The sequence below is a fragment of the Euprymna scolopes genome, chromosome 30 (genome assembly GCF_053919585.1).
Source record: "Euprymna scolopes isolate OS-2025 chromosome 30, ASM5391958v1, whole genome shotgun sequence".
NCBI lineage: Eukaryota > Metazoa > Mollusca > Cephalopoda > Sepiida > Sepiolidae > Euprymna > Euprymna scolopes.
Genome location: NC_136511.1, coordinates 60,848,613 through 60,861,612, shown reverse-complemented (window position 1 = coordinate 60,861,612; position 13,000 = coordinate 60,848,613). Strand labels below are relative to the sequence as shown.

Here is a 13,000-nt window from a genome sequence, read left to right as displayed (position 1 = left end):
GGACGCCCCACTCCTAATAACTTTTGTCAGAACTCCAGAGGCCTGCAAGACCAACTTGTGGACAAGGCTGCAGGCCGCTGAAGGGGCGTTTCCGGGAATTGAACTGGTAAAAAAAAATGACCCTTCTCTTGATGAACTGTCAAAACAATGCAAGGGAAGGGTCCCCGTGTTGGTCCATCCGTCACTCTACAGGGCCATAAAATTAATTTATCCTTTGGAAGTCGGCGGCATTGCGAGAGAAGGTCAGGATATGAAAAACCTGACCACCTTGAGCATGGCACATAACGTCGGCGTCCTCTCCCCAGCTGACTTCGGAGCTGAGTGTGACACACCCAAAGGTAGGTACCATGGCTTTGAATTTGGCTAGTTTGAATGCGAGGGGCTTGAGATCACCGGGCCGGGCGGCTCGCCTCCGGCACGACCTCTTGTCCCTGGGAGTGGATGTGGCTGCGATTCAGGAGACGCATTTCGTTTCCTCTGTGGACTGTCAGGTGCTGGCCAGAGATTTTGAGGTTTTCTCAGCATATGGCAGCCCGCGGGGGAAGGGAGTTTCCGTGCTGGTTAAACGTACCCTGTCGGCGACGGTCGACGTTGTCCATAGAGATGCGGTGGGCAGGCTGGTTGTGGCCGATGTTGCCGTAAAAGATTCTGTGTTTCGGGTGATCGCGGTTCATGCGCCCAGCACCGCTCGTGAGAGGGTCTCATTCTTCAGTCAGCTTGACGCGTTTGTAGATTGTCGGAAGCGGGTAGTGCTAATAGGAGATTGGAACGCCATCTTAGACCCCGAGATAGATAAGGTAGGAGGCGATGCTAGAGGATCAGAGAGGTGCGAGTCCAGCCTGGCTGATCTGATGGCTAGATGCGGTCTGGTCGACAGGTTTCGGTTCGAGCATCCGGGGTGGGAGATGTGGACGTGGACCAATAGCGTTTCCTCCTATCCAAATACCTATTTGGACAGGATGTTAGTTAGGAGAGGCGAAGTAGACTTCTTATCTTGTCCCACGTTCACTTGCTAGGCCAGACGGACCATAAATTAGTTATGGCCCGGCTGAAGCTAGGAAATAGGCCTAAGTTAGCGGGGTACTGGAAGTTAAACACCTCCCTTCTGGAGATACAAGACTTCCAAGATCAGTTAAGAGAATTGATTAAAAAGGCACTAGTGGGGGCGGTTACCGGGAGTAAGTGGTGGTTAGGTCTCAAAGCCAAGATCAGAAGCTTCTCCGTCAAGTATGCCCAGCGCCTCGCACTAGATAAGGCCAAGACGAAGAAGAAGCTAGAGCAGAAACTAGCCCAGGCTACGGGGGAGGGTGATAGGATTAGTCAGGAACTAGCTAAGCAGGACCTTCTACGCGAGACTAGCGAGCGTTACGAAGGCCAAGTAGTTAGAGCTAGGCTTAGAAAGATAGGCAACGAAGCAGTCAATTCTGATGCAGACGTGCGCCGTGAGGTTTCTAGGCGTGGCTCGGACAAATACATTGCAAAAATCAAACATCCGAATGGACGCACCCTGGAATCGACTCGGGAGATCTGCGAGGGGTTTCGAGAACATTTCGAGGAGCGTTTTACGCAGCAGCCCGATCTTCCGGTCCTTGAGTTTAGCGACTATTTGGCCGACTCTCCCCGCCTCGAGGTTGCTAGAGCGGCTGGTTGCGAGGGCCGGGTGATGGAGCAGGAGGTCTTTACTGCGCTGAAGCAGGTCAGCTGTGACAGATCGCCAGGACTTGATGGTCTGCCATACGAACTGTACTTGAGGCTGTCGCCCATGTTTCTGCCTCTTCTGACGGATATGTTCAACCATTGGTTTGCTCAGGGATCCATCCCAGGGCAGGTAACCAAGGGAGTGATCACATTGCTCACAGTCCAAAGCTTTCGATAGGGTCGACCATCGTTTCCTGGCATCTGTCTTAGAGGCCGCCGGTTTTAAACCGGACTTTTGCAAGTGGATCTCCATAATGTATCGACAGCCCATGGCTGTCGTGCAAGTCAACGGAAAGCGCTCAAAACCCTTTGTTATCTCTCGGTCGGTTCGTCAGGGTTGTCCGCTGTCGCCCCTGCTTTATGTCCTGGCTTTGGAGCCTCTTCTCCGCAAGCTGAGACATGGGGAGGCAAATTCGGCCCTGCGCGGAATGGCTCTGCCTGGCGGCTCAGCTGCCAAGGTATCCGCGTTTCCCGATGATGTCACGATCTTCGCGTCGGGCTTCAGAGACATTGAGGTCGTGTCGGAGGCACTCACACAGTACGAAAGAATCACAGGGGCCAAGATAAACCGCAACAAGTCGGTAGGACTGCGGTTGGGCGCATGGAGTGGCAACGCAAACCTCCCTGCGCCCTTCAGCTGGACAGATGGCCCGGTCCGGATCCTCGGCGTGTGGTTCGGACCGGGTCTCCAGCTTGACAAGAATTGGTTGGAGGTACGGTCAAAGGTGGAGGCTGCAGTCAATTCGTGGCTTCCTAGGAAACTTTCCTTAAAGGGTAGAGCTGAGGCGTGCGCCACTTACGTCTTTCCTCTCATCCTTTACCGACTGGCCGTACTTCCCCTGCCTGCACAACACCTAAAAGCTCTTGTCGAACTCTTGTCCTCGCTCCTTTGGGACAGAGGAAGACACTGAGTGAGCAGACAGGTCTGTATTCAACGTCCGTGTGAGGGAGGCTTGGGAATGCCGGACTTGAAGTGTCATCGAGATGCTGAGAGGCTGGCCTTCCTGAGCCACTATATGCAGGAGGACCAACCGTGGCACCCCGTGGTTACTGCCGCCTTCCCCGACCTCGTTCTCGACCCTTCCATCGAGAGCCGTCGCAGGCCGCGGCGAGAATCTGCCTACATGAAAGAGTGCCGAGCCACGCTAAAACGACTACCAAGGTCCAGTGACCTTGTGACTGCTACCCGTAGGGAACTCCACAGGGATCTAGTGAAGGGGGCCGCTGACGACCCGCTATGCGCGCGTTTGGGGTGGCAGCAGAGTGAGATCCGCTCCGCGTGGAGCTGGGCGCCAGGTTCGAGTCATCTGAACAATTCGGAGTTCTCTCTGACCTGGCGATTGACCCGAAATGCACTTCCACTCAACAACATACAATGCAGTTCTGGGTTTCTGGAGTCGCCTGATTGTCCCCGTTGTGGGACAACGGCCGTGGAAACTACGGATCACGCTTTCTTCGATTGCCGCGAACTCCGCCAGTACTGGTCGTATGTCAGTGGGGTGACGGCTCGCATCGATCCTGAGCATCCTCGCCCAATTACTGTATCCAATGTTGTGGACAACGTGAGGCCGCCGCGGGACCGGGAAAGACAAATGGTCTACGTTACGATCCTGGCCGTGGCGAGAATGGTGATTTGGACGTCGCGTCTGCAAGGTTGCCGGGGGGTGTTGTCTTTTTCTGATCAAGATCTGATCGCGTTCCTTAAACACCAACTACGGGTGAAGATCAGATGTGATAGAAGAAGGCTGCATCGCGCGGCATTTGACAGAAGATGGATACATGTGGCAAGTCTGTGTGTATGAAGAGGAGCCAAATTTGAATACGTGTTCCCCGCCTAGGTGTGGAACGCACAGTTCTGTAAAGTTAAATTAAACAAGTAGTCTCTCAGCTAGCTGAGTGTGTGTTCCATCCCTCCCCGATTAGGAAGCCTCCAAGATCCCCATCCCCTCTTACCTGCAATTTTTGTTTTCACCCCTTCCTCTAAATTTTACCCATCTTGGAGAAAAAGAAATACAAACTAACCTCCATCCCTTACCCAAAAAAAAAAAATTTTCTCTTCTCCATTCACCCCCATCTAGAGGGCATCCCCACCTAGAGACTGACCCGCAGAAGCGAGGTTCCTTTTACAAACCTAGTGGAACGGGCAGTCTATCAACTAGACGGGGTTGGGAGGGTCCTACTAATCACCTTTTGTTTTTTCTTCCCCCTCCCTCGACACAAATGAATTATTGTTACCATTTTATTGTTATCTTTTTTGTTTTTACACGTCAATAAAAAATGTTTTAAAAATTGAGAGTTACTAGGACGTCCCCCAATATGTAAGGGTGAATGCGGTATTATGGTGAAAGAAGATACTAGCTGGGAGAAACTTTTGACTTTGTTTAGTTCTGGAGTGACAAGGATGACCAACGACCCCCAAAATTCCCCCCTTTTGAGTTGCCCATGTGCCTAAGTTTTTTGTTCTTCGTTAATTTTGACTGTATTTTTTAACATGAATAAAAGATTTAATATCTCAAAGTGTAGTATCTGTTCTTCAGATGCTGCACTTCTATTTCTTGTTCTCTTTCGGTGGAGGAGAAATCCGTCACGACTGAGACAATTTTTATTTTTGTACCTTTGCTCCACGTTAAAAAACGACCCTGGTGTCTAACTCTGTCCCGTGGGGAGGCATAGTAAATAGGTACTCTAACACTCCAAACAAAGAAAAAGGATTAAGCGACTGATATCACGTATGATGTGTTACAAGGGATGGGAGAGTCAAGGAATGAGAGTACTTAACTAGGCCTCTACCGGCTGCGGGCTGAGCGCGAAAAGTAATAGGACCTTGGGGAGGATCGATGCCGCCCAAATTCCAGTGAAAACGGATGGTCATTGCCAGCGAGAAATTGATGGTAATCGACTGTTGTGATACTGCAAACTCATTTGCAAAGCTTATAGAAAATGTTGGAAAGTACTGGAAATCTGAAGAGACCTGTTTACATCGGAACGAATACCACCAGTTATTATCGTAATAATTATGCATTATTATAATCATTATAAAATATGATTATTATCAGTGAGATACCGTCAGTGATGATCACCTGTGTGAGAACTCTTAGTGAGTACAAATTATTATTATTATTATTATTATTATTATTATTATTATTATTATTATTAAATTAACACACAGGAGCAAGAAGCGCGGGCCATACAAAATGCTGCAAAGGCAAAACATGAAACACTATATGGAACCAAGAACACTGAAGCCGCATATCTATAAGTTCTCTAACCCAATCCCACCCGCATCCACCTAATACCCCCCCCCTAAAAAAAAGACTGAGACCAAATAACCAAGTAGAGTTATGGAAGAAGGAAAGACCGATGAACTGACCAGACCTCAGTCGGATAAGTGCGAAGAGAACTGGGACCTTGGGGAAGCTTATTGCCAGTCAAATTCCAGTAAAGACTAATAGTCGCTGCTAACGAGAAATCAATGGCAAGCAGCTGTTGCGATAATGCAAATTTATTTACAAATGTTATCGAAAAAGGTGGAGAGTACTTGAAAACTGGAGAGACTTGTTGTCACTCAGCTACCAGGGAACACCACAGGCTGTTTTCAAGGAGAGATCTTTGATGACCTGTGTGAAAGCTCCTTGTGAGCCAATAATAATAATAATAATAATAATAATAATAACAACAACAATGATGATGATATTATTATTATTAAATACTAGCAAGAACTGTGGAAATTCTAGTAAATTAAAAATATATTAAATAAACAAACATATTTTGATAAAGCTGATGTTTTTTGTTTTGTTTTTTGTTTTTTTAGATAGCGCAACAATTTGTTTTTTGGACATAAAAAACCAATAGCATGTAGCAAATACGAATTTATTTACATTTCCATAAAATAGTGTCCATTATATTTTAAATATAAAACTGAGCAAAATGAAATAAAATAATAAGCACTAATAAATACTCAGAAAGAAATATTGTGCTGCATAGTCCAATACAAATGATAAAATAACATCGATCTGTAATTTACTCCTTTAGTCCAACATTTTTTGTCAGACAATGTTTTTTATGCGCTATTTCTTTCGAATGTTCTCTTTATTTACGTATCGGTTTTTTAGATGCCTTTGGGTGGGTGAAAAATGCACTTCAAAATTACTGCGAGTTCCTTTCTCACACCATTGCAACAATGATCATATATTATTATAATGATTTTCGAAAACGAGGCTACATCGAAGGAAGATCAATCCCATATTCTTGTTCAGTGTCGCCAGATTGGTGTTCTTAAAGCCAAATTTCACATATTTAGCCCTTTTTTGTTTTACATTTGGCCTTTAAATATTGTATTTGGCTATCTTTGGTTTTATAACCCAACGTAGCGAATAACAGGTTTCTTTAGACTTGGACAAACTAAGGATACCCACGAAGGGTTGCCTGCGCGTGAAATTTTTGTGGCAGGAGGTGCACAATCTCCAACCACACCTCTCCTGAGACGACATTGTTAAATACCAGTGGCAAGTGAAGTTCAGGACGACTGGAAACAAATGCCGAGATAAGCAGAGAGCACATACAGCGCCTAGAATTCCCAAATTGTCAACCATCTGATACTAACCAGGCTCAACGTTGCTTAACTTCGGTGATCTGACGAGAACCGGTGTGTCACTGTGATTATGCCGTATAACGTAGCGACTAAGTAAGGAACAAATAATATTATGTAGTTAGTAATAATAATTATAATAATAATAATATCCTTAAACGTACGTATATATATATATATATATATATATATATATATATATATATATATTCATCAACATACTGTACTGTTTCGCTGTTTCACAGCCCATAAGCAACTACCTCAAGCCAGAATCGAAACCGATCTCCCAAACGACAGTCGTAGCTTCTAACCGTCTAACGAGATTAGAATCATAGGGATGGCTAGAAAGATGGAATCCGAAGGATGGCTAAGGAGATACAACTGATAACAATATTTAAAATGGTTGAAATATTAAGGAAAATCCTTGATTGCGGAGACTAGTGCAAATGATTTATATATGCTAGCCGGATATATATAGAAACTGCTACAGACGTAAAACACAAAGAAATGCCACATGAAATCCAGAAAACTGAAACTGTATAATTTTAAGTTATCCCCCCCCCCCGCCGCCGGAAAAATGTCGGTATCAGCTGGCACCACATCAACTAGTTGAAAAATATCGAAGGGATGGAAAGAATTAGAAAATGAAAGCACTAATCAGAGCTCTACTCCATGATTGCGAAGAGGGCTGGGACCTTGGAGAGGTTTCTTTGCCACTTAAATTCTAGTGAAGTGAAATTCTGTTGAGGCCAGTGAGAAATAAATGGTAAACGGCAGTAGCGATAACGTAAATTCATTTGCAAAGATTATCGAAAGAGGTGGAGAGTACTGGAAATCTGGAGAGTCATTTTCTCACCTAGATTCCAAGGAACACCGGGTTGTTGACAGATAAATTTTTGATGGCCCGTGTGAAAACTCCTAGTGAGTAATAATGATAGAACTAATGAAATATACATGGGTTATTTATTGTTTTCACGTGAATTCAATAAGTCTCATCGACTCTCACATGAATGCCTCAGTCTTGCATGTGCGTGCTAAAACACTAATAATCATAGCTTCAAACTAGAAGATAAATTCGTTTCATTAGGCACCCCTGTCTTACCACAGGACGTACATTTTGTTGAATTGCTTGAATTAAAGTTTTAAGTATCTGACAATTATTTTTCTTAATCCATTCTGATCCGGTCGCATACCTTACTTCTTGAGTACTGTTACCGCATCTGGGCTGGTTGGTCTACCGCTAGTTTCTCCCTCTTGGACGGGGTCCAAAGAAGAGTTGCTAATCTAATAGGTTCCACGCTGTCAACTAAGCTCTAATCCTGTCTCATCGCCGCGATTATCTATTCCTATGTCATATATGGAATGTGCTCCAATGAACTCATTGCACTTGTTCCCTCTTGGCGTACATTTTCCTGACAAACTCGCTTAGCATGAAAATCACACCCTTTCATTGTAGAAGTTCCTAAATACCAGAAATCCTTCTACTCTGGTGGCTTATTCCCTTGGACAGCTAGACGATTAAAATCCCTATGCTGCTACGGCTTTCCTGGCTGTACTAACATGGAGAAGTTTAAATGTGACGTCAATCAACATGTTGCTCATATCTCCTAAACATGATACCAATCAGTAACCTTTTACGTCCAAGTGGCGATGTGTCTTGCTTGTGGTGAACGTGATTAAAAAAAAGATATTTCTGTATTTTTTATTTTTTTATTTTTTTTTAAATGCTGCTATAAGTGGCAATCTGAATAAGCAGGCAATTATTATTTTTAATTTTTAAGTCGGAGTTTTAAACATTAATTTTAGTTTTTTGTTTGTTTTGTTTGGATCTCCTTTGTCAGCATCCCTTCCTTTGAATAAAAACCATCTTGTGTTTGAATCCTGTTCACTAGACACCGCCAAAAAATGGCCGAAAAATCAAGTTGTTGTTGTTTTTAAAACGAAATTACATTTATTAAAATCCATTATTTCTGAGTAACTTTTTTTTTCCAGAAAGATAAAACCCTGAATTTTATCATATAGAAAACAGAATAATGTAAAACCTTTTCTACTATTTTTAATTAAATTTTAACTGTTAAATTTTCCCAAAAAGTTAACAATTGACATTTTTTGTCTTGCACAAAAAACGTACATAAATATTAAAAAAATAAAAAAAAAAAGGTTTTTGAAATAATTAATTTATTTATTTCTTGTCTAACTAAGATTTAGGGTGATTTTCTATGAGAATATGCAAAAATATTATAATATAAGTACCTGGATTTCAAATAATTCCACTTATTCATATAGGCAACCAGTTACTTCGCGTCGATCTAGATAATGTTTACGTTTGTACTTAATAAAAAGCAAACTATGGAAAACAAAACAGGCCAAAAAAACTTATTTTTCAGTGACGAAAATTTCAATGTATTATTAACGCTGAGGCTGGCCAGTACCAGATGGGTGACCATTTGTATGAGTTTGGTTTTTAATGTGTATGTGTGTGGGGGACAGGCTCCCCAAAATGGGGGGGGCAATTTAAAGCAGAATAAAAAAAAATTATTTCAGCGCGTTTGGTCCACCGTAGTCGAAATGCGGCAAACGTTTTCAAACGGGATCGAAAGAATGATGCTATTTTTAACACAAAGGGCACAATATTTATCGAATTTTTTTTTGTATCGATTCTTCAAAGCATGCCCTGTTTAATAATGGTCATGCATTATTCGGCTCGCTAAAAGAATTTATGCATTTATTTATCAAAGATTTTAAAATGGCTTTTTTCGTATAAATATTTAACTTTTTTTTTTGTTTTACTTAACTTAAATTAATTATTTTACTTAACATATTCATCGAATTTCACACTTCAAAACTCAAAAGCGGTATAATTAAACACAATCGAAGTTCTGATATTCAAACGTCAAAATAAGGTATGCAAACAATTTTTTTTTAATCTATAATCCTGTCCCTTACAACAACATAATATGTTTTGTTCAGTTTCAGATGATTATTTTAAGCATATTTGGAACCCCCTCAAAACAAGGGGATTGTAAGCAAAAAAATATATATATATAAATATCGATTATGAAAAATAAGTACACTGTTATAAAGTTCATTCTTCTCTTAATAATCGCTGAAAATTTCGTATTGATCGGATAATTACCTGATCTTTGGTAGATTTTTAAAAAGACGGTCCGTCAAAAAGTACTTACCTGCCCCCCCCCCCCAAGTTTTGGCGGTGCCTACTGTACACTCAATCTTTCATGCTGTAACAGTGCCATCATAGATCGATTTTGCTTGTATCTACCGATGAACGCTAAAAATCAATTGGCTCTCATTGCGACACCTTCTCGTTCTTCGCTTCGCTGGGATTTATTTTTCTCTTCTCTCTCGAGATGTTCCCATTTAAAAATGTATCATTGAGTAACTTCCGCGAGCAGAAGAATATGTTTGAAAATGTTCTAACCACTACACGAAGAAGTACTGTGACACAAGGTCGAATTTAAAGCGAGTTGGCTAAAGCGACCCTGCAAGAATTCATAAAAGTATAAAAACTATGTCACTTTCCTTCGAAATTCTCACACAAGCGGCAATATAATTAGGCTCTCTCTTGCATGCAATAAATTGGCCACGGCTGAGGCTCTTTCTTTCAAAATCTAATAAATCTATCAAATGAACACAGTATGTTAGTATTTACCCGTCTTTCCACAAGGGCAAAGTTAGACACAAGGTCAGTTTTTAATGTGGGGGAAAATCCAGCTCGCCAAAAAGGGGCACTCTGGATAGGAACAAAAATAAAAATTGACTCAGTCTAAAAAGATTTCTCCTTCACTGGTCGAGGACAGAAAAGGTGAAGTGCAATAGCAGAACAGATACTACACTTTCTTCCTAGTCAAAATGATCGCTTACCGATGAGAGTTACTTAGTGTATCCATGTGGTGAGGACGTTTCTGGGAAGGTTGTTAGGTCCTTGGCACGGCAATTAGCTCCCCAGGTGTTTAACACCATGAAACGATAGACTAAAATGTTTATATAATGTTAGCTATATGTGGTGTGAGTCTTGTCTCCGGGTCTTCTTTATTGGCGTCATTAGTGGCAGGGCTTCATTGGCATTATTGATAAGGAGCGTTTGTTGAAATTGAACGCTTGTACAAAACACTGAACATAGACATTTTTTTTTTTTAAATTTGAAATATTTTTATTTTAACATTTAATGAGCATTTTAAATTCGAGACACATTTTCGACCCATCTGTCGGCATCTGCGACGATCACGACCCAATCTGCAATACGTCCATGGTCGCCGACGCTCGCGTCGAAATTGTTTAATACAATACACTTCTCTCTCTTACAGAGAGAGAAAAGAGAGTGATGGAATCCTTGAAATCGCCCGGGAGGAAGCTATACATGCCTCCATGCAGTAACGTAGTCGAAAATATATGTTATTCTGCATTCACTCTTGAGAACCTACTGTTCCTTTCATAACATTATTTTGTATAAACTTCTTTCCAGTTAATCAAAAAAAAAAAATATACTAACAAATTTACGTGCGGAGTTTGAACCGTCAATCAGCCAAATGTTAGCAGGCTGGCTGACATATAGAAGATATCTGCCCCTACTTGATTTTACTTATCTTCCCACGGGTACAGGGAAAGTCTGGTACAAGGATCTAAAACGTGGGAGATGGAGAGCTTTCTCTGTTTGGATTAATCAGATTCTCGGGAATGACGTTAAAGAAGACAAAATGAGGAACGTAAAATCTCCGGAGGTTAGGTCAACGCGATCGACCGACATTTCAGACAATGCATGATGGAATGTTGACTTCATCTGTGCCAAGAAAATAGATGTGAAGACAAGAGATGAGAGATAGATAGATAGATAAATAGATAGATAGATAGAGAGAGAGAGAGAGAGAGAGAGAGAGCAACCACGACGGTGAGTTAAGCAACACACGTTTTCTGCATTACAAAACACACTAACTCCGCTCCGCGCGCCGTCACTATCATTCTGAAACCGAAAAGGTTATTTATTATATAAATCTCACCTGTCTGTTTAAATGTATGTATGTATGTATGTATGTATGTATGTATGTATATAAAACTTTCGACAGAAGCGACGGATTTTCACATAATCGGTATCGTTTTGAAGCTGGACCCTTCAGACGACAACTATCGAAAAATTGGCTTAAAACATTAATTTCTACAAGGATGAGTCGCTTTTTTCGCCGATATTTTCGAAAGTCATACCCTCTTTTTGATTAACTAGCCTTAAAACCTTCACCACCTCCGGTTTGGTAATGGACGCAACGACAAAACCGACATTTTTTTTTCACGTTCTTTTCCTCCTTCGTGGTACGGATTCGAGCCTGCCACCTTCTACTACTTTCTTTTTTTTTTTCTTTTTCTTTCTTTTTTTTTTTTTTTTTTTTTTTTTGCTCAACACATACCCCCAAACAATCGAGAAACGCAGGGCACCAAGGCTAGTTTGGAATAAACAAAAAAAAAAATTATAACTAGTTGTGTGTGTTTTTATTTCGCTGCTAAGTGTATATATCGAGACAATGAAAAATGTTTATTTTTAAGAAATTATAGACACTGAAAAACAAATTTGACGATCGGCTGCAACAAATATATATTCTCGAAATAAGTATTCCATCATTGTGCCATACACAGCAATAAAAAAAAAATGGCCATGCCAATACTAATTGTAAGCGTCTGGTAATAGAAAACTCATTTATTAATGGTCAATTCAATAAAAAAATATCTACTGCATCGGCCGGGAATCGAACCCGGGCCGCCCGCGTGGCAGGCGAGCATTCTACCACTGAACCACCGATGCGTACTGCTAAAGGCAGTACAATTCTATTAATAAAATCAGTTTCGTGGGAGCCAATGTAATGATCGAAAGAAAAACATTGTAGAGAGTCGAATATAAAACGTGAAATAATCAGTAGAATATTTCGGTTGGTATATTTCGAGGAAAGGGTGTCCATAAAATTTTCAGCACTTACTGAATCAGTCCCGAGTATCGACGGAGAACTCTCGATCAGTTGCGGAAATATTATAATTAATTTAAAAGGTCGACATCACAACTCCTTACCTCCCTTATACTGTGAGAAGATGTATCACAAAGTTGAGAGATGGGGTTTAACTTTAAAAAAAAAAAAAAAAAAGAGAGAGAGAGAGAGAAAGAGAGAGAGAGAGAGAGGGAGAGAGAGAGAGAGAGAGAGAGAGAGAGAGAGAGAGAGAAAGAAAAACAGCGCACAAGAGACAGAACACTCTGGTCTGCAATAGAAATGCCCCGGTAGCCTCGTCGGTGTTTCCCGACAGTGACAGAAATAGTACTATGAAGTGTGACTTGCGAAAGGCGAAAGAAATAAATATACAACAAATAAATGTAAGCAAAAGCAAACTATCTTACTCTTTTATCTACCTGGATAAGTATTTTTGTGTTGTTTTTACTTATTTTAAAGAGTTTTGGGGTTTGTATTACTGTACACATAGATTCGAAAAAGTTTTCAAAAAACAAATATATAACAAATAAATGTTATCAAAGGCAAGATAAATTACTTTTCTGCCAAACTGGATATATTTTTTGTGTTTTTATTCAATGTAACATATTTATTCAGCTCGAAAAACATACAGTGTTTACCGATTCGAAAATTCAAGATGGCGTCTCACACCCTCTTTAACACCGTAAGTATGGAAAAAGGTGTTATAAATAAAAAACTATACAAAATACTA

General features: G+C 41.2%; 1 non-coding gene across 1 annotated transcript; it reads right to left on the bottom strand.

Annotated features, from left to right (window-relative positions):
* Positions 1-12,024: 12,024 nt before the first annotated feature.
* Positions 12,025-12,095, bottom strand: Trnag-gcc (transfer RNA glycine (anticodon GCC)). Its single transcript has one exon. It is a non-coding gene; the product is annotated as a tRNA-Gly (tRNA).
* Between the last annotated feature and the right edge of the window lie 905 nt (positions 12,096-13,000).